This window comes from Cynara cardunculus (genome assembly GCF_001531365.2).
Source record: "Cynara cardunculus var. scolymus isolate 2C chromosome LG 1, CcrdV1, whole genome shotgun sequence".
NCBI classification, from domain to species: Eukaryota; Viridiplantae; Streptophyta; class Magnoliopsida; order Asterales; family Asteraceae; genus Cynara; species Cynara cardunculus.
The window spans coordinates 45,551,779-45,556,442 of NC_037528.1; positions in this window are offsets into that span (position 1 = coordinate 45,551,779).

A 4,664-nucleotide genomic window follows, 5' to 3' on the forward strand; every position below is an offset into this window, starting at 1 on the left:
TTCATAAGATTAACGACGGATGAAAGTAGTTTTTACGGTTTTTACAAATTGGAGTGTTTTCATTTGATCGCTCCTCTATATATATATAAATTAAAATTAATATGTATACACATATCGGGCCGGGTCGGGCCGATGATCACCGTCCCCGTCCCTGTCCCCGTTAAAATCCCCGAATTTGTCCCTAATCCTCTCCCCATCCCCGATAAGATGTCTCCGAACCCGGCCCAAAGTTTCGATTTTGGGTTTTTTTGCCATCCCTAGGATTAGGTAGCACGAAAAGTCGCATCCGCTCCTGGTCGGTTATGACGAGAACATATATACACCAGATATTCTGGGACAAAATTTCTCTCAATTCCCTCTTAATTTTCTAGGTCGTCTTTTACTTTTTCCACAAAATTCCATCACGAAACATAGCTTGATTCGCTAGATTATCAATCTTTTTATTAAAGTATGAATCTACCCTATCAAGTAGATTTTCGGTTGATTTCTACTAATTGTATATTGTTTATATTATCAATCTGATACAGGAATTTCGATTTTCTGTATTTTCTTTATTCATATATACACATACTTTAATCACGTGATTGACTACTCCTCAAAGTTATTACAGTAAACTACAAATTAGTCTCTGTGGTTTGTCAGAAATAACACTCTTCATCCCTAGATTTTCGAAATTATAAGATGACCATCGTGATTTGCAAAAACGTTCAGATTGGGTCTCTCCCTCTTATGCATGCTAAAAAAATCTATTGAATGTGATAGATATTTGTTCTTTTATTTATTTTTTATCTTTTACCCGATCAAAATCAATTTTATGATTTTGGTTTCTGGTTTTTATTGGGTTAAAAAACAAAAAAAAAATCGATAAAAGAACGAAAATGTCTCTCATTTAACGGAATTTTTAACAACCGTTTGAGGGAGGAACCAAATCCGGACATTTTACACACCATGATGGCCATCTTATAATTTCAAAACTGAAAGGATGAAAAGTGTTATTTTTGACAAACCACAAGGACCAAAGTTATAGTCTACTCTTGTTATTACTTATTAGTATGATAATTTAATTTTTTAGAGGTAAATTACATATTTGGTCCATGTGCTTTACACATTCTACATACAGTGGTCCTAAAATTAAAATAAATACAAATATAGGCCTCGTGGTTTCCATTTTCACACGCCTCAGGACTCATGGTTTACATTTTCGCACGTTCCAAGTCCCTCCCACTAATGAAATAAAAAACAATATGTTAACCAATTAAATAAGGGGGTATTTTAGTTTTTTTATTCTTAATTTTGTCTTTATTCTATTTTATCTTTTTTGTATATACACACACATCTATATATATATATATATATATATATATATACACACACACACCTGCATATATAAACATACACACACACGACTGTATATATAAACCACTGAAGAAGGGGCGATGGAGGAGGTGCTGGTGAAGCCCACCAACACCCCTCCTCCTATGAGATTCTCTCTCCATCCTCATCATCCCTGTCAAAATCACCCCTCCACTTGATTCGTTTTTCCCAAATTACTGCCATACAATAGGGACATCACCTTCCTCCCGGTCGACCACCATCTCCATCTTCATCTTAAACCTTCATCTGCATCCCTTGTTTCTTACAGTGAATGAACTTTGACCTAAGAATGGATATGTAACAAAACTTAATTTTCAAACACAACTTCTCGATTAAGAATTTTTAGACAATACATCAAGAGAGGGGGAGGGGTTGGATGGGGTTACAAGTTTTGATTTTAGATGTCCACTCTGTTTTTTTGATCGTGGTTGGAGAAGGGGGAGGGGTGTAGTTAGGTTGCTAGTGGTGGTTTAAGAGAGGGGAAGGTTGCATCTTGGAGAAAATGAAGGATATAACATAGGGCCGATGGACGATGAAAGATGGTGGAGAGGGGAAGATTAATGAAGGGGATGGGAGCTTGGCCGACAAATCGAGGGTGTGAGGAGGGGTGTTTGCTGACAATGTTGGAAATTTGTTGGTTGGAAGTTAACCTTCCATCCCACATTGGTAGAGAGTTTTATTTCTAGAGAAGCTTATAAGGCTTTCTTTAGTAGTGAGCTTTAAACATGTTAGTGGACTCATGGTGGGGGGTCTTGAGTGGAAGAACCAACACACACGCGCGCGTGGCCGTGGCCGAGGCCGCGGGATTCGCGAAGGTGGCGCGAGTAGGCGCACTTTGCACCACGCCGCGTCGGAGCAGAAGGAGCCTCGCCCCGAGCTCCGAGTAATTTTTTTACTAGAGATTTCGTCAGGAGGATTATCATTAATCTGATTTTAATTTTAATTTTAATTTGAAATAAATCGGTTTTGAGATAATTATTAATTTTAATATTTTGAGATAATTATTAATTTTTAATAATTAATTAATCCGATTTTTATTTTTATTTTTTTTAATTTGAATTAATTTGTTTTTGACTTGGTTTAGGGTTGAGAATTTTTCTCCCCTATCCCGGTTTTTTGGAGAGGTCCGTGGGCTTTTCTCGTGGGCTAGAACTAGGGTTTCACCCAGTATAAATACTAGGTGAAGCCGTATCTATTTTGATATAAAAAAATTATTCTTCCTCTGACGAAATTCTGCTCCCTTCTCCTATTTCTCTCTACCGGTTTTGCTACAAAAACCTGCTCTATATTCTTTGTGATAGCTGTTCACAAACGAATAATTTACTGCATCAAATCCTAGGGATTTGCGACTAGCAGACTCACAGCTTCTAAAGAGTGGTCGTATAAAACCTTTAAGGACAGGTTTTCTGTGCAGTTTCTCATTCAAATCGAAAGACTATTTACCAGGTTGGTTTTACTATTTTAGCATTGTATTTAAATTTCCGTTCACAAAGTGAACACTCTGCTTCTACCCCTTTCTTTCATTGAATCTATCGAGAAGGATAGTTTCAATCTGTGTGAATTGGCATCTATTGAGATTTTTGGTGGGTCTGAATTAAAAAAGGTTTAACTTTTTTATTGCTATAAAATAATTAAATTATATAAAGATTAAATCTTTATTTGGTGTTCATTTTCTTATTATTTTTATAATTTTTTCAACAATCTTAAAGGTTTTATAACAAATGGACACCGGAAATTATCGTCTTCTCAATCAAGACTTGATGAAATTGGACAAGTTTGACGGGTCGAGTTACACTCGTTGGGCCGAAAAAGTGAAATTTATGCTCATGGTTTTAAAACTCTATTATGTCTTGGACCCAAGTCTCCCTCCCATTCCAAAAGATCTGGTCCCTGAACCAGGACAACAATCGGATCTTCAAAGAATTGCAGATCTCCAAAAGCTTAGAATGATCCGTAAGGAAGAGGAAACTCTTGCTTGTGGACACATTAAGAATGCTTTGTCAGATCGTTTGTATGATCTGTATGCCCCGATTACGTGCCCTAGAGAGTTATGGAATGCCTTGGAATTCAAATACAAGTCACAAGAAGATGGCACAAACAAATATCTTGTGTCTCAGTATTTGAGATTTCAAATGGTTGATGATAAACCTATTCTGGAGCAAGTGCATGAGCTCCAAGTTTTAGTAAATAAATTGAAAATGCTTTCTATAACTATCCCTGAAATTTTCCAAGTAGGGGCAGTGATTGATAAACTGCCTCCATCTTGGAAAGATTTTTCAAAGAGAATGATGCACAAAACCGAGATTATTCTTTGGACGATTTACTAAAACATCTGCACATTGAGGAAGAGGCACGTAATCGGGAGAGAAGAGGCAAGTCTGTGATGAATGCCAACAGCGTGCAGGCTGGAGGCAAAGGAAAGGGAAGGGCCGGAGGGCCAAACAAGAAGTGGAACTTGGGTCCACAAAAGAAGAGTGTTAAGAGACCAGGCAGTCAATCAAACATGGGACAGAAGTTCAAGAGGGTTGGAAAATGTTACGTCCGCGGATAGACGGGACATTATGCTCGTGAATGCAAGGACCAAAAGTCCGGACCCCCTGTTGCTAGTTCTGTTGAGGGGATTCAACACCTTGTGGCGAATCTCCACATGGAAGAGATTGACATGATTTCAGAGGCCGCCACGAGAATTGTGGCAGCAAGAGGTGGTTGGTACTTGGATTTTGGAGCCACTGTTCATGTTTGTGACTCCAGGTCCAAGTTTGTTGAATATGGACCAGTGAGAGATAGGAAGCAAGTGATTGTTGCGAACAACGGTCGTGCAGATGTCGTTGGAATAGGAACCGTGCTACTGAAGTTCACTTCCGGCAAGACCGTCACTCTCCGAAACGTTCTTCATGTACCTTCCATTAACAAGAATTTAGTCTCTGCAAGCAAACTCGATGAAAACGGGTTTGGAATATCTATAGAGGCTAGGAAGGTCGTGATCTCCAAGAGGAAGGTTTTTATTGGAAAGGGATACAACCTGTTGGGCATGTATCGCCTTAATCTGAGTGAAGATGGTTGTGAGGAGGGCGGAACGAGTGAATCAGTAGGAAGTAATGTTGTTGATCCTCTTTCTCAGTGATTTGATGATAATCCCTTTTTCCTTTCGATGTATTTCTGTATCTGTAATTTCAGTTCCAGCGATCATACAHTGAGCTTGTTCAGTGATCGCTGAAGAACTTGTTTTGTAATTCATTCAGAGACAACGATACTTCAAGAAAACAACCCTCACACCAAAGATCCTTCAG